The 23550-nt window shown below is 35.1% G+C and overlaps 1 long non-coding RNA gene across 3 annotated transcripts in view; it reads left to right on the top strand.

Annotated features, from left to right (window-relative positions):
• The window catches only part of LOC308198047, a 45536-nt gene extending 34478 nt beyond the window's left edge, over positions 1 to 11058 (top strand). The window contains exons 1-4 of one of the 3 annotated variants that reach the window (XR_013953563.1): positions 3403 to 3501; positions 4268 to 4466; positions 5721 to 5796; positions 10558 to 11058. This is a non-coding gene — a long non-coding RNA (uncharacterized lncRNA). Of the gene's footprint in view, positions 1 to 3369; positions 3502 to 4267; positions 4467 to 5720 lie in introns of those variants that run through there. The other 2 variants (XR_013953561.1, XR_013953562.1) reach the window with 2 other exon arrangements.
• Positions 11059 to 23550: the final 12492 nt, after the last annotated feature.

The raw sequence follows: 23550 nt of genomic DNA, 5'->3' as shown, positions 1-23550 counted from the left end.
TAGCCCTACTATAACCATTTAAAATCCTGTTACCTCTCTCCCATTTTGAACTCCAGCTATAGAGTTTTCTTTTCCTTCTTTTAAGGGATTGCTATATTCTTACGGACCTAATATTGTGAGGTGCTATGGAACTCCAGAAAAGCTAAAAATATTACTTTGAATAATACCTTCCTTACTAATGAACAAAAGTATAGACTGACTTGATACATGTGCTACTTTGTCCACTCATGAAAAATGAAGTTTTGCAATAATTAATATTAATGTTTCTTTTTGAAAAGATACCAGGCTTCTGCTGACTCTGAGTGGAGTTTCATTCCAAGCCACACAAATAAGGTCAAAGACAATCTTTTCTTAATTAAAGGGAGCATATAATATTGATTTAATAAAATTCTAACATTACTTAATGACAGCTAGATATTATGTTCAGAGCAGAAAGACTGACGTTTCTTTGTAATCAATATGTATTTTATTAAAATCAATGTGCTACATGAACTATTCTACAGGGCCTTAATAACATCTAATCTGCCACATGACAGAAACAGGGAGTTTGTCATCTGAAGGGAAGATTGTTTGATAGAAGATTTGCTACATGTATAATTCAGAATTTATTTTCAATTCTTCTTAGAGGCCAATGAATGTGATTTGTATTATTCAAAGTGGTAAGTACTTAACCCCAAAAAATTTCAGATAGCCACGAGGAGTGAGGACCTGGAGAGAAAAGAGGTAATACCATGTGCACTGTTTACCTGCCAGCTTTGCATTCAGCCCTGCTCAAACCCGTGAATAGCAGGAGAGACTCTTCCACCCAGGACAGCCCCTGTCCCTGCACTGACATTCTCCCCTGAAACATTGTCCTGAGGCAGAGCTGCCCCATGGTCTGGGACCTTCTCGAAGCCCATGTGCACTCCGAGACCTGAAGGACATCCCAGTTCTACCAATACTCTCTAAAGGCCAAGTATCTAGCAAGCAAAGAACGTGAACATGCATGCACTCCTACCAGCTTTATGCTATAAAATAAATCACCAGCTGCATATTTTGCTCCATTCTCAGTGCCCAATTCCCACGGAGACACTTAACCACCTGCTACAGCTGCTAACAGACACTGCATTCACTCAAGTGAAGATGTGCTTTGGACTTGAAGGGTTGGGTTTTGTCTTCTTAACAATATGAGGAGATAAGGTCATCACATCAACAACTACACCAGCAGCTCTTATAGGACTTACCTTTCACTGATCACAGTCAGTGAAAACCTTTCACTGATCACAGTCAGTGAAAAAGGTGATGCAGTGAAAAAGCATTAATGCTTTCCTTAGCAGTCTAAATTACCCCAGTGGGTAAGGGGATGTGATTCTTCTTTACTTCTTTATTACTTTCTTTAACCTTAGTAATCTCTATCATAATTACTTTAAAGCACATTTCTCACCCTAGAAGCTAATGGGCAAATGACCCAAATCTGCTTTTTTGATTCATTTTATTTATTTCTTTTTGGTGCGGCTATTTTCAGGAAATAAAAGGAGTAAAAGCTGACAGGTTTGTTAACTGATTCCTTAAATGTCTCCTTTCAACCTTTCCATTCAGTTCTCTTCTTCACCTTGTGGACAAGATCAAGTGAGAAGTAGAGTGTTGGAACTTTGAGAGATCCTCCAGTATCTTATTTTATATCATACACACTGCACGTAGCACTGAGCTCTCTTTCCTAGTCAAACTGAGAGAAAAAAAATCTTCCATTATTAATGTTGTGTTTCACCAATCATTGTAGAATTGGTAACATCAGACAATAGCCATTGCCCACTGTTTGTTGCTCACCATATCTTCAGTGAAACTATTAAAGAGACAAGGAAGGATTGGCAGTGGAAAAATGTGCAAATGAAATTTCACCTAGTTTGGGGATGGTTGTGGACAAGGTTTGACTGATCAGCGGGCAGTTTCAACATATATCAGCCAAAGGGACATGTAATATGAGGATCCATGGTGAGTGCTTTATTTCTGTTCCTTTCAGGTTAGTTTTGTTCAAATATTTGGATGCCCACAAAGGGAAGGGTGGATGAAAACCCACGCGCACCTAGAGAGTTCTGCAGAAAAAGCCTTTCTCACAGCTCTAGTTGAATCTCTGGACACTATGCCACTCAATTTGAAGGCTGTGCTCTCAGTTTTCATAAAGTTTATATTCATCAACTTCTGATTCACCTTGAAGGCTTTCTTCTAATTACCTGACACAGAAATAAGCACCATTTGTCCGTGCCTGATATGATCACAAAACACAGTGAGAATTGATTTGAGTCTTCCTACCTTTACCAAGAGGAATCTAATAATATAGAGTTTTCTAAACAGAACTGTACAAAATGTTGGGGTAAAGATATTGATAAAAATTAAGGAAATGCAGAAAGGTATTTTCATTATCAACTAATATTTATGATAAAAAGTGAAGGCATACTAACATCAGAAGTAAATTATAAATAGAATTGTGTCTTACCTTACTCCTCCCCCCCAAAAAAAAATAAAATAAAATAAAAAAGTGTTCTAGGTGCAAAACCCACCCATCCATATCTATTTTGTTCCTCATTCGCCCATAACCTTTTACACTTAAATAGGGATGGAGAACATATTTACTCTTTAGCATAAATATTTTTTGATTCTGGTCCAGCATTTAATTGAAATCCTATTATACCTTGATTTCTAAACAAGTATTTTTCATTCTCTATAAAACAAAGTGAAGGAAAACAAATATAGGCACAATAAAAACATAATGCTGAAAAAAATTATAATCGGTATAAATTTGCTTTCCAGAAGGAATCTCAGAAGATGTAGCCCAAAGGGCTATTACATAAGAGTTAGAAAATGAGTAACATGGGAAAGCCTTTAACCTAATTATGGTTTTCTTATTATTTTATTGGCACTATTGAATTTTCATGGCTGAGCCAACACAACTGCTATAGCTGTGCCTGCTGTCATTGCTCATTATTATCTTTTTTTTTTATACCAAATTATAAATGTGCATGTAGCATTCTGCAAACAAACAAGAGATGAGGTCTGTGTTTCTTGGCTAAATGTTGGCAGTGTTATACTTTATACACATCTTAGATGGCACTTTCTCCAAAGTGATCCCACTGCCGAGGTCTCCTCAAGCCCATCAAAATAGTCATAAATTTATGACCATAAGACACATTGCTCCTGCAGTTGTCTACCTTCAATTGTCAAACCTTACCCCCTAGCTTTCTAATCATTGAGGAGCTTCCCAGATTACTGGCTGTTAAGTTTTGCAAGCATATAATGCAGCTCTTTTGTGTCTTTCTTACTGAGGATGAAGCCCAAAATATTGGCCTCCTGTTTTGTAGTTTTCTAAAATAAGTATCTTCCTCTTGTTTGCAGCGCAGCAACATGGCATGACACCATACAATTCATCAGTGAGTCAACAGCTTCCTGTTCAGTCATGGAACTTGGTCACTGAAGTTATGCCATCCAGAAAGACCTGTTGGGCAAGGAAGCCACACAGATGATAAGGTACCCGATAGTCTTATGCCTTTGGCCCCATTGTGGATTTTGAGAACTTATGATTCAGATCTTGCATCTTGTCGTGGAAAAGACCTGAAAGCATTACAAGAAGTCTACATTAGCACATGCTAGAGCCACCTGCATCCTCATAAGGCTGAGAACTTACCACCAAGTCCAATCCAAACACAAGACACCCCTCAGTTAGCATCATCTATAAGGCCCTGCTAGATTCCCCCAGCTATCTCCAGCAAGGCTGGGCCCTATAAAATAAAATAAAATAAAATAAAATAAAATAAAATAAAATAAAATAAAATAAAATAAAATAAAATAAAATAAAATAAAATAAAATAAAATAAAATAAATAAATAAATAAATAAAATAAATAAAATAAAATAAATAAAATAAAATAATAAAATAAAATAAAATAATAAAATAAGATAAAATAAAATAAAATAAATAAATAAATAAAATAAAATAAAATAAATAAAATAAAATAAATAAAATAAAATAAAATAAAATAAAATAAAATAAATAAAATAAAATAAAATAAAATAAAATAAAATAAAATAAAATAAAATAAAATAAAATAAAATAAAATAAAGAGATGGACAGATGGATTTCTCATCTATCCCATCTATCCAAACATTAGCTTATGCTTGGAAGAATACTGAGCAATTCTATTTAGCAGGGGAAGTTCAGGTAAAGCTGTATTCTTGTCTCTCACCCAAGAGCCCTAAACACTAGTCATGTCCAATCACTCCCTCTCTTTCTCTAGATCAGTGAATAGAGAATTACTCCACAGAAACTGGAACGGCTTCAGCAGGAGTGATTAAAAGAACCTCCATGAGTCCTGCGGTTCAAGGAACATATTCTAGGAAAAACCATATCATCAATATCTGAACTCAGCTGGAGCTCATGCAGCCAACATCATCTAGGATTTGGGACTAAGCTAAAGCAGGATATGATAAGGGATGGTAAGAGACATTGTATGTGATGGGATATGATATACTGAACTAAGCATTTATGGCTGGTTTGCTTAGCAACACACCCCTGGAGGCTCCATATATTACATTTTATAAAAATACTGGTTTTACTCTAGATCCAGAAGCCTAGAATTTATGACAGGACATGTCAAATGATAGAAATAAAAAATATGGCACATTCTTTAATGTTGATTTTTGGGAACAAAAAGACTAAACTCAGAATAACATGAACATAACATTTTATATATGACAGGCAACAACTGTGAAAATGAATGTGAAAATCATCGTTATTTAAAATATTCTTCTCAATTTTATAAGTAATTAATACACATAATTTAGTATTCATTATTTCTTATTCCTTTGGAAAAGTTCCAAAAGTAATGTTAAAGTCACTATGAATAGAGTTAATTTGATTTAATCATACACTGTTTAGGTGTCTCACATATACTAGTCATTTTGTTTTCATCTATAGTCATGGGAAGGAAAGAGAGAATGCTTCATGCCTTGAATAGAGACTTTTCTCAAGTTAGGGTGGAACTTCTGGAGAACTAATGTCTCTGTATCAGCAACAGAATAAAACTGTGTAACTGACTTAAATGGAATTTCACAGAGTTAGATCACTTGAATAACATGTAACGTGATTTTGGGAGAACATTTTTCTACATAACAAATTATACTTAAATGAAAAAAAAATATATAAAACTCAGGCATGTGCTTGTTAAAAACTGAAAAAACTTATTGTACTGGGTCTGTCTGTTTGGGATGGAGTTAACTTTCCCTGCAGTAGCCCATATAGTGTTGTGCTCTGAACTTGTAGCTAGAACAGCAATGGTATTACACCAGTGTTTTGTCTATTATTGGCACATCAAGACTCCCTCCAATCCCCACCAGAGCCTGTAGGCTGGGGGTGGGCAAGAAGGGGGGCCATAACCAGGGAAGCTGATCTAAACCAACCAAAGGGATATTCCAAACCATATGTTGTCACACTCAGCAATAAATAGTGGGAAAGAGGAAGGAGCAGGGGGCACTCATTATGAAAACGTCTGTCCTCCCAAAGAGCTGCTATGCATATTGAAGGCCTGTTTCCTGGGTCATGGCCAAACATCACTCATCGATGGGAAGCAGAGAATTTTTTTTTTTCTCTCTCTGTGCTTCTGCATGGCCTTTATTTATTTTTCCCTCTTCCTTTTCCCTTTAATTAAATTATCCTTACCTCAGCCCATAAGTCTTTTTTTTTCTTTTCAGCATACCTTCTTCTGTCCCTCTTCTTCTGAGGAGGGGGAGTGAGAGCGGTTGCGGTGGAGTTCAGCAGCCCAACAAGGTAAAAAACCATACTTACGCATAACAAGCAAAAAGGAATGGAATAATTGTGGATTAACTAGATACTAACTAATCAAAATCGTTAAAACACCTGTTATTAACTATGTATCTTCCAGCCTTTTTCCAAAAAGAGAGAACTATTGTTCTTTTATTTTTATAACTTTACTTGGCTATAGGTTAAAATGCAACATCTCAGATATGTTTATATAGCTGGTATTAGCTTACAGTACAATTTTGAAGATGATAAGTATTGTAAGAGTTCCTGGGAAATGGCTGACCTCAACTATTTTTAACTGAATGTGGGAGTAGTCGCACTTTAAATCCTCTGGGTCACCAATTCACATCTAAGTAGTATTTTGCAGGTATAATTGCCACTGTGATCTTGAAGAAACAAGAGATTATTGGTTTCAGATCCAGGTTCTGACTAAGGATAGGATAAAAGCAAATCCTTATGTTCTACCTTGTTATGATCAGACATATTGAACTTTTGTTAAAGAAAATACATTTTCTCATTTGAGGGACCCAAAACTTAACCTTCCTATCTTCTACTCCAATTGTTCATTAGAAAAAAAAATAAATAAAATAAAAATAAAAATAAAAATAAAAATAAAAATAAAATAAAATAAAATAAATAAAATAAAATAAAATAAATAAAATAAAATAAAATAAAATAAAATAAAAAAATAAAATAAAATAAAGAAACTTAATTTCATCCTAAAAACAAAAACTTGTGGAGCATCTTTAATGTAGTATATAACATTTGTGGGAATACATTCTCATCTTTTGAATAGAAAATATAACCTACTGCTAGATACATTCAAGAAATATATTTATTTTCAACACATTCATTCCTGAATAATCTTAATTTCAAATTATATTGATGTCCCTTCATAAATTCTCCTGTTGCACAGATAGCCTGTCAAGCCCAGACGAAAGGCCAAAGTGAGTTTTTTGACACAAAAAATATCTCTCTGAAGAGAAAATTCCTAATTCCTTTTTTTTTTTTCTTCCCCACATGAATGCTGAATAAACAGGTTTTCAATAATACAGAGTAATAAATGGCAAACTTGCCTGAATCCAATTATTAATCTGATATTCAGATATTTAATTCATTCCTAGTAAGAATTCTGCTATATCAGCACTGAATGATTGCACTTTCTGAGTGGTTCTTTTCTTTAAAACAGTATTCTTTAACACAGTACTGTTGTAATGCCATGAATACACAAGCACATTTTGCACATATTCAATAACTGTCTGCACCAGTGAGAAGAAAAAACATTGAGTTGTATTTACTGAATGTGATGCTGGCAAAGAGGTCCTATTTTCAGTATTCAGGTGCACTATACTGTCTACTTAGTTTAAAAAAATAAACGGTGGGAATTATAATATAGAAATTGGGTACATTGACATTATAGCCTATTTTTCATTATCTGAAAACAACTTTAATACAAATTTAATGCTATACTTCCATTCCACAAATGCTTTTGTCTCATGGAAGTCAGCAGTATTGCTCAAAATGTTTTTGCTCCTCACTCTGACACTTGTCTATCCATCCACATTCTCACTTTCTCTTCTGCCACACATGGGTAACTTTGGTTCAAAAAATATCATGGCAACAAGCAAATAAAAACATTTATCAAATTCATCCTTTTCCCACTCTGATGCCTTGTGTGTCTATATAACTGTTATCATCAGTTAAAAGAAATGGGTAAGGGTTAGAATGGACCAGCCTTTTTTGCAGCATTGCAAAATATGATATACTAGATTGATTGTGGAAATATGACAGATGTACCAACACAGAAAAGAGAGTTTCTATGATAAAACAGCTTGCTTTAACAGTATTGTACTTCCCAGAGGCTGTAGGTGTTATTTATTAATACTACACAAACTTTCCTACATTTCTATTTTTAAGGTATTTGAAAGTATTTGAAACCTGACATGTAAGAAAAGTTTTACCTTCTAAATAATTAGCACTTGTTGACATCATATGAAATTATTTATTTATTATTTACATTATTTACAAATACAATTATTTACAAATATAATTTATGAATACAGGGAAAGAAAAACAGAAGGGAAACCTTTGTTCATTAAGATCCACTCTCAGCTGCACCATATATTTTGTCATATTAACTCCCTTCCTTCATTTTCCTTGGCTCTGTTTTGTAAAAGTGCTAAAAATCTAAGTTGATTTTCTCCTTGTGTTATACTGGAGGATGAAGGTAAGAAGAAAAACTCTTGCCTATTCTTCCTGCCTGAGTCTCAGATGAGCTAAATGTGATGGGCTCATGTGGGATAACTAATAGTGTACATCATCACTCCCATCAAGTTTCAGAAAAACTGATTGTTGCATCAGTAATGTTCCATAGAGACAGCTGTGTCTCGGTGGAAACCATTACATAGAACAGTATCATTGCTGTCTTGTACCCTCAGTGCTGGTTTTGAGTAGAAATCCTACCTAGGACCTCAGAATTTTTTTCCATCCAGAGTTTATTGAAACCTAGAAATCTGCAAGTCTGAAATTTTAAGGGGAGGACTAAGACAAACAGAATATTTAGGGAGAACAATAGAATAAAAGACCAAGCCTTCATTTCCTTAAAATATGTGAGTCATTAACCTGTGCCACCATAGGGGCTTTTGAGATGCGAAGAGAAAGTTCTGATTTTTTTTCCTGCAGCAGACAATGGGCCACCTGCATAATATGTGCTACTTAAACTCATTACAGAACCTAGGGTGTGCAGTAAATAAGTAAAAAAAAAAAAAAAAAAAAGTTGCATAGCTGTGTAACTGCTTGCAATATAATTTATCCCTCAAGCAAAATGAAACAATCACCTGCTAAAGCTATTCAGCTACCATGAATAATTGAAATGACCACAAAATCTGTAGTTCAGATCCATTCTAACATATTCATAGAAAGAAAAAAATACGTTTTAATTGCTTGCATTGTATAAAATCAATGAAATTTGCTGTTCTGATTCTATACATGAGTAATTCAGAAATTTATTCCCAGCTAGCTTGTATTATAGGAGGTATATATATATTTTATCCAGGTGTTAATCCAAAGACATTAATATTAATGTACAGATATTCTCTAAAAATTTTAGAGCTAGAGAAACCAAACCAGTAAGGGCAGGTCAAACAGAATAACCCTTGTTCTCTGGGCTGATACACTATGGACATGATGAACAGGATTTTTATCTAAACATTACTCCTCTGAGAAATCCAAGGAAATTCCTTCAAAGAGAAATTGTGGCATACTTCAAAAAGAGTCAATACTGAGAAATACCAGCAGATTTAGCCTGTAATACAAAAAGTAATTAACATGCCTGTTATGTTGTATTTCTCTTGATTTCAGGGGAAAATACAAGAAAGTGTAACTATGTATGGAGGCCATACAGTGGAAATATAAAAACAGAAATCCTGTCCTTGTTGGATACTTTGCCATATTTCACAGTTCTTACTTATTTACACTAACCATTTCACAATTACCTAGGTTTTATGTTCTTTATAATATTGTACTTATTATGGCTAATAAAAACTCTCTCCTCCCCTCTCTCATATCACCAATTTTTGCTCTGATAGACAAAAGGACAACAAAGTGAGGGAGATAGAATTGTTCTCCCAGCTCTTTGAATGTGGATACCATATAAACACATAGCTGCCCAGCTCTAAAATCTGGGATGACACCTGGGGATGAGAAACCATCCCCAGGTGACAATATCTAGCACCTTCTTTACTACACTTTATTTGGGTGCAGACAGAAGAATCTATACTGGAGACTGGCACATTTGCAACATCCAGGAGTTCTTTTCTGTATATATTAAAAAAATAAAAATAAAAATAAAAATAAATAAATAAAAATTCTTATCTTTCAAGACTAGCTTCCTGTCCCTTCTGCTGTTTGAGTAGTGAACAAGGCCATATGCCAATAAGCAATGCAGCCAGAAGACTTTCAGGATACTCATGCCTACTCTCTGAGCACTCATGGCAACTCTGGTGATAGAAAAGGACAAATGTCATTATCCACATGCTTATATTCAGGCATGACCAAGTTGGTTATTAGGAACTGCAAAACAAATCTGTACTATCTGAATTTGAAGTGGAAGTATTCTCCCTTGACACATTTGTATAGCGGAAATGCATTGCTTTATCTGGGAGTCCATCTTTGAAACACAAGAAATATACAACAGTTTATGAACTCTCTGGGGAAAAGCACATCTTCTCATTGTATGAGCATCTAGTGTAATGGGACTCCAGTTAGGATTGTAAGAATAGCACCCATTACCTCCTTCTGGAGATCCAAGAAAAAAATTTCTCCCAGGAGTAAGCCATCCCCAGAGTGTGAGGAACCACCATTGTTTGCATTTATGTTAGATAATCTTTATATTAAATTGCAGGAAAAAAAAAAAGTCCAAGTTCATTTAATCAAAGGTCCTGATTCCTGACCTCTTTGCAATTCCATTGAATCCCATTTTTATTTGGGAGTTTGGGATCCACCAGGGCAGGATCCATTTGATGAGGGGGCCCGGGTGCATAAGCGTAATTACTTCAGTGGTTTGGTACACTTTCTGCATACCAAAGAGACCTTAAAATAGGAAAGCCTTCATTGCCAGAAGTTAAAGTGCCTTTAATATTTATTATACAGTTAATATGCCTCTTCAGGAAATCCTTTGAGGGAAATAACAAAGATCAATAGAGGCCTGATGAATCCTAAATGGAGAAACTAAAGAAGTATTTATTTTTCTGTCTATGTATCTCCTAGGCATGACAGCAAATCTGCAGGCACATTATAGCAATGGCCCAGGGTATTCTGTGGAATTACAGGAAGGTGAAGACATTTTCAAACACAAGAGCCAAGACTGTGCACTACCACAATGCTGATTATTATACTACGCAAAGCTTCAAACCACACATCCAAAAGCAATGTGCTCATGGAAATAATGAATAAAACACTAGATTGTTGGTCAAAATATTATACATTAAATTTATGCAGAATATTGCATCTTTAATAAAATATTGACCACCTGCTGCAGAAGAAGAATGACCTATATCTGTTGGACTGTTTCAATATTAAGCTGAGTTTATTTCGCAGGATCATATGTCATTATGAAAAAGAACTACGAAAAAAAAAAAAGAGAAAGAGAGAAAGAAAGAAAGAGAGAAAGAGAAAGAGACAAAGAGAGAAAGAGAGAAAGAAAGAAAAAGAGAAAGAGAGAAAAAGAGAAAGGGAGAAAGGAAGGAAGCGAGAAAGAGAGGAAGGAAGGGAGGGAGGACGGGAAGGAAGGAGGGAGGGAAGGAGGGAGGGAGGGAGGGAGGGAGGGAGGGAGGGAGGAAACCCCTGGGGAAATGATCAAATTATAGCCCATCTAGAAGTCAAAATCTCTGCTTATTTATTTACATAAAGAAAGATGCCTAGTGTTTGACACCCATTTATCATAAATGCCTTTGAAATTACAGTTGATGTAAAATTTTGGTGATATCAATACCATGCAAAAAGCAAGGAGCAAAAACAAATAAGAAGGCATTTGGCTGAGGACCATAATCATTAGTGTTCCAAATGGAGCTTGTGTCGCTGGTGCATAGTGCTCACTGATAAGTTTCCTTTAGCTCCCCTGAATGAACAAACTTGTCACCTGCACTATGTAATCTCCATGCAGCATTTAGAATTAGTGCTTATATAGAAATTATGCCTCCACCAAGCTTTTTTGTACAATAGTATTATTAATTTACACTTGTATAAACCAACACTGAATATGTGAAACAAAAAAACCTATATCACCCATGTTACAGGAGGATTTATATTCCAGCTGGCTTCTTGCATGAAATGAAGTCCTTAAAACATGGGCATTAACTTCCTCCACTGGTACAAATTTACCCCAAATTACCCATTTTGAAGTCAAACTCTTCCAGTTTACACTGACTTACATCATTTCCAGAAATAAACTCCCTAGACATGTTAAATATAAATCTTATTTAGGATCCAGAGGGATAAGATATAGTTTTGTATCTTCAGTTGGCAGCTTGAATCAGAATATGTGCCACCAGTCTGCTTGTCCCCTCTTTTTGCTTGACTGGAAACAGAAGGTTCTGCAAATTGATAGAAAATCTTTTTAACTGAGTTTATTATTGACTAGAGTGGTTCCACTAAACATCCATCTGGATCCTGAATGCTTCCCAACACTCACCCACCCGCTTCAATACTGCAGTCTGAAGTTAAATAATAAATTAAATAAATTGAATACTGCTGGAAGAAATACCACCTTATTCCTGGAGATTTTTCACCACGCCTTATATAGTTCCTATATATGAATAAATACAATGTGAATAAGATTTTCATCTATAGCTTATGACTTCAGTCTGATATGCTTAATTTGAAAAAAGGTCCCTCATCTAAAAGTTTCAGGGTATTTTCTCCTGAATCCTTTGCTAATTGGGATAAAATTAATATTTCACTGTTAAATAGAAGTTTTGGAAAAAGGGCCAAAATTTTCAAAGTTCCCATTTCTGCAAAAGCTGTAAGTTGACATACTTTTGATAATATAAACAATTTGTGATAAATGTTTCTTTATAATATATGTGACTAACTGGAAAGAGTAACACCAGAAGAACTGTTTTATTGGCCAGCCACCAAAATGACAAGAAATGCATATTTGTTTATTGTTAGCCACACAATTGTTTAAAAGAGCAACAAGCTGTCAAAATCATTTTAAAAATTCATTGTAGATATAAACTGAAACTAAACTGATTTGTTTACAGAGGATGTCCAGCACCAAAGGGAGGGTTAATCTTTCAAAACTCTAGTTTTAAATGCCCCTTTGAAAACCTATCCTTCAGTCAATGATGTGATTTCTAATTTTTTCCAGCTACTCGTTCGTAAAAAAAAAAAAAAAAATACCTTCATGTGGTTTACCACCTACCTCCCATATCTTTTATTCAAAACACCCTGTTTAGATTAGGAAGAATCAACAGATGATTATCTGCCCATTAAATCAAATCACTTGGCACCGAGAAATTCTAGCTTCTTGGCAGCAGGTTACTTATACAGAAGAAAATTGGCAATAAAGAATAGCCAGACATTACAAGTCTAGCATTTGAAACATCTGTAATAAGTCTTGATATGAAATATTAAGAGAATGGAGGTTGCTTTTATTTATAAAAGTACCCCCTTGCCAAGGAATTATTCTTGAAAATTGTTGTTTAATGTAGTTCATTAATTAAGATCTACCTAAAAATCACATATTCTAGAATTCTTGATTTATTTGTTTCAATTGTAAGATTTATTGTAACAATTCACTACGGTTGGACGCCTTTCTTTCTGGTTTCATCCCAACATCCCAACAGTGTTTTTATTTTTTCCTTCTTTCAGTATATAAACCTGTAGATGTAATCCCTGTTGATTTAAAGACAATGCTAGCCCTATGGTTGTTCATATAAAAAAATATTACTATTGCTATTTATCATTTTCTTTTTCTTAAGAAAAAGAAATGATAAATGGTATTGGTTGGAGCATTTATTCTATGAATATAAAACTTTCAATGTAAAAGTGAAGTTAATGCAGGTCTGCTGGATTTCAAAAGATTTCAGAAACTCACAGATACAATAACAAACCAAACTTGAACATGTTATGTTGGCATGCCTTATAGAAATGTCCTCTCATTAACAAAATACCCAGATATTCTTTAAAGCGCAAAATAAAAATTCAAATAACTAGAAATTAAGCATTTTTTTCCACGGTCAAGGAACATTTAAAAAAAAAAAAAAAAAAAAGGTGGAAGAAGACAGTTACATGAAGATAGATTTCAAGAGGGACAGTTATGAAAATACAGTAGAGTAGAGCCATGTGGGGAAAGTAGTGGAGAAAGAATGATGTCTGCTGAAGTTACTGTTAATACAAATACATTATTTTTTGCAGCATGTAACAAGTGATTCAGAATTGTCAGGAGTGCACTGAGGAATCAGCACTAACTTAGAGGATGGTTGGAAAAAGAGGGGTCTGGCTTACCTTCAGGCAGAAGTGTCAGGACAACCTTTAGTCTTCAGAAAACTTTCCAACAGACCAGTGCTTCAAAAGGAAAGTGCAGGAAGCAGAAAAAGGTAATAGCAACAGCTGTGTTCTCCTGAAGCAGTGGAGCATTGAAGTTTAAGGCAGGGAAGAGAAGGAATGAGAGGAAAGAGAGAAGACGGAGAAAAGGCAGCAATTCCTTTCTTGAAAAGAGCAAGAGGGTGTTTTTGCTTGTTTGTCTGTTTGTTGTATGCTGCTGTTTGTTTGCTTGTTTTGTGTGGTTTTGTTTTGTTTATTCCAAATATAAAGAAAATTTTTTTTATCAACTCAGCTGGCACTAAATCCTAATGCATCATGGTGGACTAGGCATATCTGCCCATCTTCAGAATAAAATGTGAAATAGCCTGACTGAAATAATAAATACGTAGAAAGAATGATGTAAGATAGATCACTGTACTTATAATTTGCTGTTTTATGTTCCTCTGAAAATGGGTATATTTGCACAAAGGAAGAAGCCAGAGACGCAGTGTCGGTTACTAGACTTGCAGCTCCAAGTTGTAAACTTCTTATTCAACAAGTTTGAAGTTTAAACAAACATGATCCACCAAGAAGAATTACACATGAGAAGAAAGCAAGCACTACAATGGGTTACGCAGCAATTTAAGGACATTTTTTTAAATCAATATTAGAAAGTTATGAAATCTTTTGTCCACATAGATTAGTTTATGTCCTAAGAACAAACTGTAAGATCTCTTTAAATTCTTCCATTACTTTCATCATTAACTTTAACTATCATAACTCTGAATAGATCTTTATTTTCTCACCATAGCCTCAGTGACATTCACATTTTAATATTTTGCAGTTAGCAAATATTTACAGTAGAATTGTATGATCACAATTGCATGATCACTAGTACATATTAAAAAATATATATATATAATTGCTGGATAGATTTTTCAGCAGAAATGATTTTCCACATACAACGTATATTTTCATCACATATTTAGACACATCAAATATAAAATATAAAAATGACTATTTTTTTGTGAGAAAAGAAAACATTTTTGATAATACCTATTTTTTCCATTTTGCATGAAAGAATTAATTCAGGGTTTAGCAACCACTAAGACTGCTATGGAAAAACTCCATAGAAATAACTAGTATTGTTTGTTGGAAGTGTATAAGACTGAATATAAATGATAGGATAACATGAAATAAGATGTAAAGAGTTTTCACATAGTTCAGTTTCTAATTAAGGATATTGGATAATATTGATCCAATTAGTGGTGTTTTTCTCTAATCCTTTTTGATTTTTTGTATGATGTAATAATGTTTGCCATTTGCTAAACTGCCTTCAGTGGAAAAGCACTACTTATCTGACTGAAAGAGAAAGAAACATTAATACCGTGGATATCTCCCTTTGAGCACTGATCATTTCTTTATGTTTGATCAGAAAGTGACAGAAACATTTCAGTGAATCCCTGTTTGCACTCCTGCAAGCTAGCAAAGGGCTGAAGGCAAAAAACAATACCTGAGAAATCTGTCTTTTCCAGAGGATAGCCAAGCAAGTACTAATTTGAGAAAATCTCAAAATGAATTTCAAAGCTGACCTTAAAGGGCTATGAAATTTTGAATGCCAATTTCTCAAACATTTTCAGGGATAATGTTTTTTGGATGATATCTCATCAAAATTTCAGAAAAAATGGGACTTTTAAAATCCCTCATGATAGACTCCAAAACAAAGAAGTACCACAAATCATTATGCACTCCTTGAAAATCTTAGCTATTTTCCCTTTCCTGAAAACATTTTGTACCATAAAACCATCTAAAAGATGGTGAAGGGTCTGGAGGAGAAGACGTGTATGAAGAGCAGCTGAAGTCACTTAGTTTGTTCAGTCTGGAGAAGACTGAGGAGTCTCATTGTAGTCTACAGCTTCCTCTTGAAGCAGAGCAAAGGGGCAAGTGTTGATCTCTTCTCTCTGTTGACCAGAGATAGGACCCAAGCAAATGGCTTGAAGCTGTGACAGAGGTGGCTCAGGATGGATATCAGGAAAATGTTCTTCACCACGAGGGTGGTCGGGTGCTGGAACAGGCTTCCCAGGGCAGTGGTCATGGCACCAAGCCAGCTGGAGTTCAATATGCAGTTGGACAACGCTCTCAGACACATAGTCTGTTTTTTGGGTGGTTCTTTAAGGACCCAGGAGTTGGACTCAACGATCCTTGTGGATCCCTTCCAACTCAGGATATTCTATGATTCCAATTTGCCAGCCAAAATTAGTAATTTAGTAATTCAATGGAATCCTAGGTTTTTCAACTGAATCTTAGAAACAGGACAACAACGAGAATGAGTTGCAAAGAAAAACTACATCCTCTGTAGTTTAAGTGTAATCTGTAACATGTTCAGGAGGGACAAGATTTGGACTATTTTGACTTGGAAATTTGAGACAGGAAATTTAACAGATGTGGAATATCGCATTCCCCATTCCTGTCTTTCATAACAAGTGGAGTCCATCTCACCTCTGCAGTGAAACATGTATTTCCATGTTAGCTCTGCTCTGACCATTTATGATTATTTAAATTACAGCAAACATGTTAAACACCACTCCAAGACCAACAGACAAGTAGCATTTGCACCAGACCCCAGGGTCAAAGACCATGGTGAAACATGATCTTTCACACTAGCCTCAGTTTAAAGTATTCAGAGTAAAACAATTCATTACTAGAAAAAAAAAAAAAAAAAAAAAAAAAAAAAAAAAACAACAAAAAAAAACAGCTTGTGACTGTTGTACAGTAACTATTTGAATGCTTGTGATAAAGTAGAAGAAGTGGAAAAATATGGCCTACACAGTAAGTGGTTTTAAAAACACTTCTATATTTTGTTCCATTTTATATTTGCATGTGTTCAAATTTTTACAGATGTATGCTGCAGAATCCTGAAACCAAAGTTTGTTTTGGTCCATCAAGATTGGGAAAGAATTCTATTTTCTGCTCAGATCCTGTTAGATATCTCTCAAAGTTTTTCAGATTTTCTATTTATAAAACAAATATTTTGCCTAAGACATATCTCTTGTTTAAAAATCAATGATAATAATAATAATTAAACCCAATGATAATGAGCTTGAAGACATGGTGCAGTAAGGTTTTGGCTTAAAAGGAGGAGAGGTTTGAGATCTAAATCCTGTTTGATTTTCAAGCCTTTTGAAGTAATTCTAATTCTGATCAAAGGAACATAGGGAAAAGAAGGCAAAATGGAAAAGTGTTAGCTGGGTTTGGCTGTTGAGCTATTGGCCCCTACATTCACAGGTGCTTGCATCCAGGCTTTCAGGATTGAGATCACAGCTAGTCTTAAGAAAGAATAGTGTCTGTTTATAACAAGATCCATGTGTTATCTTAAAACAGAGAAATCAAAAATGGTATAATTAGATGTTAAACTGATGGAGGTCGTGTCAGTATCAGCACAAATAGTTTGCTTAGAATTGCAGAAGATTGATCTCACTGTAGGTATCAGATGAATTGCACATATTACTAAGGAGGTAGAAAACCAACATACTTCACTCTAAATATAAGTCCGTTGTCACAAGCTCAAGCATAACACATAATTTTTCTGGTTACCGTAAGAAGACATAAGAGTCTTACATAAGTAGAAGAGGACATTTTATAATAATAGATTACTGGGGGGGGGGGGGAAGTAAGTAAAATAAATAAATAAGTAAATAAATTTAAGAAATTTACAGTTAAAATTTAAAATAGAGTTGCCTAGATGAAACCCTGAATTTAAGATGAATCAATAGAGCATACAGGAAAGCTCAGAAATGGAAGCAAAAGAACCCCAAATGAGAAACCTAGGAAGGAATATTTTTCAGAAAATCAACACATACTGAGATGTGATAGGGAGGCATCAACTACATCACTGAACAGTTTGAGACACTTGAACAGAAAAACTACAGGGACACACCTAGAGATATTCAATGCAGAGCGAGAACTCACCAAATACTTGGAGCTGAGAATTGATATATAAAGTCAAGCGCTGTTAAAAGAATATTTTAACAGCATATAAAAGACATTCTAATCACCACATCTAATTGCAAAGAGGAATAAAGCTCTAAAATGGCTTAACTGTCTTATGTATAAAGAATAATAATTAACAATTGAATTGAAAGCTGCTATCTTGACAGATGATGTATATTAGGACAATGAAAATGCAGCTCATAATTTAAATGCTGAAAAAAAAAAGAGACTTTCAAATTATTGCAAATGCAGTTTTCTTTTTGTGAAACTTAACTGATTTAAAATTAAAATTAGTTTAACAAAGTTTCCTTAAAGCTGTATAATTTGCCCCATATATCTTATTCTTTCTTCAGCTCAGCTTAGCTCCAAGCTGAATTTGAAGAAAAAATTCTGAAAATTTTGGGTTGCCCAAACCAAGATGTCTTCTAATAGAAGTGTCCTTCCTTGTTTAGAATTAACCAATTTGTTCTTTCCGCAAGAGGGTATATAATACCATAAGCAGCTTTTGAACTCTGAGGCCAATGCTCTCACTGACAGCACTGGAATCAGGAGCAAGTCTGCAGTACAGCCTATTTGAAGTACTGAATGAAAGTAGCATCAATCCCCACTACAAGCCATTAATGAAAAGCTAAAGTACCTTTAGATTGGTTAGGTATAGTAATTGTAAATGTAGTATTTTATTGTTTATAGGCCCTGTGTAACTTTCAAATGTGGTTGCCAGCAGTCAGGATATTTAAAAAAAATACAAAATAAAAAGTGTTAAATATCAAATGTTATGATATTAAACAAAATAAATACTTAATATTAAGCAATGTTTAAGTGAATAGATGCATTAAGTGTAACTTTCTTCCTCAAAAGTCACAAAAAAGCAGAACTAAATCTGTCACTGATGCAGAAATGAACATGGCCAACACTGATTTCTGGAAGGGAAAAATCCATTCAAAGGAGGCAATTCAATCTGTATCATAATTCTGTCTGTGCTTTGTTTTGGTTGACTTGCTTCTTTTTTCAAATGTTTTGTATGAAACTCCCTGGAAGCTTATAATGATGAAAATAGATGGAAGGCTTGTCAGCCTTTAAAGACATTAATGAACACAATCTAGTTTCCTGAGCAATGCAAGTCATGGATTTTGCAGTAATCTTTGCTTTTATTCATATCTCTGACATATAGTATGTTCTGTTAAATAAATAAATAAATAAATAAATAAATAAATAAATAAATAAATTGTGATTTTATGGTGTCATGTATGGAGAGTACACTGATTCCACCGGTAATGTACTCCAACAGCTGCTCATCTTTTACCATGGAAAATGTGCGCTTCATTTTTCAGCCTGAATATTTTGATCTCTAAGCCACTGGATGCTCTTTCCTGATAAATTCAAGATTTCCATACTTTCTTCAGCTTCCTTTCTGTCAAAGTACTTACAGTCTGCAATTAGGTTACCTCTGAATCTTTCCTTTGATAAATGTAAATTGAATGAATTTTTTTAACTTGCCAGGGAAGAGTGAAGTCTGAGACACTTAACATTTATCAATGACAGCAATAGTTCAGGAGGATGCCAGTCTCATCTGTGCAGGTTCTGGCTGAACATACCAGGAGTGTGCAGAGCCGAAGAACTTTGTAAGAATGAGACTGGTGTATCTGCCTTCAAAATGCGGAAAGAATTCTGAGATACAGCTTGGCAGCTATTACAGTACCCAAACTGAATTCCAATGAAAGATATTTAGAAGAAGGAATATTATCACTAGGATGAGATGTCCTGTAGGTAGGCCAATGAGAAAAAATTACTGAACAAAATAATAACTGAACATCATAATATTTTTTAATAATGTTTTATGTTCTGTTCACAAAAGCACAAAATGTAAGAAAAAGCTTGCAGAAGTTGCTTCCTTATCATTGACCCTAAAAGCCCCATTCATTCGTCCTGCAAGCAAAGTACTGCTATAGGTGAGGAAAAAAGAAGAACCTTAGTGATATGATAACAGAAAACACTGGGTTAAGCAATACAGGACTGAATCTTCCAGCTGAAAGACAATTATAGAATTGACAGAGGACCCAAGCCAAAGACATTAGATATACTTTATCGACTACATGAAAGCTTTTGACTTGGTAGGTCAGCTGAGATCACTCAACTCATGGAGCAATAAATAGTTCCTTCTGAAAGCTGGAAAAAGCTGTAATCAATACCTATTCTATTAAAGACTTTAAAAAAAAAATCCAGAGAAGGAATATTTCTGTTCCCTTACATGCCATTATAATCATAAGGCATCGAGAAAGTATTACAGCAGTGAGGCTCAGTAGGCACCTTCAGGTAAACACAATAAAGACTAACAAAACTCTCTGTTACCATCAGCAAACTTCCCAGCGTTGCTGGATGAGTTGTTCATTGTTCTAGGGTAATAATTACCTACTGAATGATTGCAGGATAAAGCTGACAAATATACTCCCCTGGAGACAGAATAAAACATGCAAGAATACATTAGCTGCAGCATAAAAAGCAAGTCTTTTGGTGTTGCACAGATTATCTGTCATGGAAATCACTAGGGCTCTGATGCAAAGTTGACAGGTGCAATGTAAGAAACAAATAAAAGAGAACAGAATGGCTAATCATTTTTAAAATAAGGCCTTGTGGTCACAGACATGCACTGCATCATTAGTTGTGTCACTTGATTACATTCCACTTGCAACCATCTCGTCTGCTACACTCCTCTATGGCTAAAGGAGATTTCTAAGAAAGTGAAATGACTGGGATTTCTCTGCCTGGCTTGAAGAGGCAGGTTAATCGGCTTAACAACAGATCACTTCTCAGAAGAGAGGAACAGAGACACATGCAAAGACTACACACAAAAACAGAGCTACTATTTTTGTGGGTCTGCAGATTTAAAATGCCTCCATTTTGAGTGTTTGGGTTGTGTGTTGTTTTTTTTTTTGACACTATTTCTGACAGTGATACCAGTGGCATCCCTCCTTCATTTTTAGTCTCTCTGTTTAAAATCTAATTGCTAAGCAAAACCTTTGCAAAACATGAGAACTCACGAGCTATTAGGTCCTAAGGAGCATGAAAAATCCCAGTTCTTCCAGCAGGCTGTTCATTTGCATGATAATATCCTAAACAGAAATAATGTTGGTTCCCATATTTCTGAACATTTGTTAGAAGCCTCCTGTCTATATCATTGTGGATGAATTTTGATAATATATTTCATGATATCTCTTGCTCATTAGATTTCTTCTCCTCATATCTGATTTGCTTTATTCATGTATGATCTAATATTGATGGAATTCTGCTTTCTCTCCTGCCCTTGTAAATTGAAAACAACTCTGAAACTTAGATTGATACTGACCGCTCTGAGAGGAAATTTGGCTATTCCTAAATAATTTAACTATGTTTAATTCATCCACAATGTGTAGTACTGATGCACTAGGAATGAATTTTCAATGTGGCTTGGTTGTCTAAACATACAGATGGAATTTACAGATTTCTTGTCAAGATGAAGACCAAATTTAAGCAACAAATTCTCATTGGTTTCACTAGATAGTGGACGCTCCATTCCCTTAGGCATTTGTAAATCCTTGGAGGTTCTTTTTAATGTTTTTGACCACTGAAATGCTGAAATTTTGACATTCTCACCCAAGCTTCTTGCTGTGTTAGCAGAATAGATGGATGTTGCATGCCTCAGGCTGTGTGCTGGATTGTTTTCCAGCCTATGAAAAGAAACTGCATAAAGAGATGTGTTCCTGGAAGCACAGCCAACAGAGCTTAGATCTTGTTATGCTAGGGAGGCTCAACCTACAGCACTGTACCCCAGAGACAGGTTTTTAAAATTATGCAGGCTCCTGTCCCGCACTGTTGCAGATGTAGTTTCCTCTCCATAATTCCATAATTCTGGGTAGTCCAAAGGCATGTTGACAAGCCTGCAGTCCTCCAGCAGCCTATGTGGCTTGATATTTAATATCAGAAGGTGAAAAACGGACTTATGTTCCACATACCAGACTCAATCTATGGCCTCTCGCATCCCAGTGAGGTTGGCCCATTGAGGCTAAACAGGAAGGGGATGTTGTCCCAAGAGCTACTTGCCTGCAGAGCAGGACCTCCCTATGTTTTGCTTCAACAGACATCTTTCTTTGTGACCTTCAAAGCCTCAAAACACTGTGGTTATAAAAGGTTCTTAAAGGGTCATTCCTCTATCCCATGTCTTCACAAAGCTTTTGTTTCAGTGCTATGAGAGGATTTCAATTTTATCAGCTCTAGCTTTATGCCAGTAGTAACTTTTAAAGAGTTATAACTAGGCTGTGTTTCCCCAGTGCATGTTATAATGAAGCAGTGTTTCCCCAACACCTGCAATCCTATACTACAAAAGAAGTGATATAAACGAGGTACATTATTATTATATATTGCGACAAGAAGCAATGTTATAATTAGGTACTGTATCCACTTTGTAATCACTATGGCTTTAATTTCTAATCAAAAGCATCAAAGTCTGAAGACAGCAACCCCACTATTGAACATTTCCTTTTCATTTTCCTTGACAATGAATTTTCAAAGGTAAAAGGCGCTTGGGAGTGGGGTGGGGAATGATGTTTTATTCTAAAGCTTCTCCATAATTATAGTAATTATAGAAACCTTTAATGTGCTTGGTCAGCTTTTACTGCTCACATTTAGCTCTCGGTTAGAAGTGGCTCTGAAAGTTATAATGCAGTTGGTGCACCAAAGAGTCTGTCCCACCATTATAAATACAAGCTAGACAGACTAATGATTGCAGAGCTTAGAGGAAAAGGTTAGTAGTAAATATGGAGGATGTTAGTACAGGTAACATAAAAGGAATTTAGAAATCTAATTCAGCAAATTGCTGTGTGCTATTTCACCTATTTCTTACTCTCTCTCTTAACTGTATTAAAGAAGAAATTTAGAAACCTAAACACCAAGGTGAAGACAGAGACTCCACAGTGCTAGATATTCAACAAATACAGGAGGAGGCCTTCCCCTAGAAAGGTTTGTTGCCATAGTGCATCCCCAAGTGTCTGAAGCACAGAAACTATTTAAATGGGAATAACTTTTCTCTTGTAAACTGTCTTTGACCAGAATGAATTACACCAAGAAATTGCCAATATTATTTTTTCACTAATATAACTGTGTCCCACCCCAGGGCTTTTCCCAGTGTTAATGAAAGCTGAATAAAAGGGGTCAGATATCTGAAAAGCATGACAAACAACAGAGCCCAGATTTATGTATATATATCACAGACATCTAGAGTGGGTAGGACAGAGAATGGCAGAGCTGATCCGATCTGCCACAGCAGCAGGGCAGAGGCTTCCCAGCCCCAGGTGCAACAGAAATGCCAGACTCACTGAAACTCTTCCAAGGGATTTTTCCTTGAATATAAACAAATAAATAAATAAATAAATAAATAAATAAATAAATAATCTAAGACATTTTCTTAAGGACTGAAAGCAAAGCGGAAAGGGAGGTGTCAGCTTGCTCTCCTCTTTGGAGATGAGGGCGGTAAAATATAAAGAATTACATGGCTAGAAAAATGACAGCCAAAGAAACATCAATTGGAGGCTGTGAATCAGTCAAACTTGTTCAACAGGTGGAGCTAACTGATCAGTTTGAATGGTTCAGTCAGTTCTGGAATTGCCCCAACTGAGAACTCTCAGTGTTTACAAAGCAAAAAGGGTTTTTTATCATTATCAATATCTTTTTGTTCTGAAATTTAATTAAAACTGGGTTAGAAAATACATGTCA

This window comes from Anser brachyrhynchus (assembly GCF_964034855.1).
Source record: "Anser brachyrhynchus genome assembly, chromosome: 7".
Classification (NCBI taxonomy): Eukaryota; Metazoa; Chordata; class Aves; order Anseriformes; family Anatidae; genus Anser; species Anser brachyrhynchus.
Note: the sequence above shows the minus strand (reverse complement) of the source record. Positions and strands in the feature narration are given on the sequence as shown.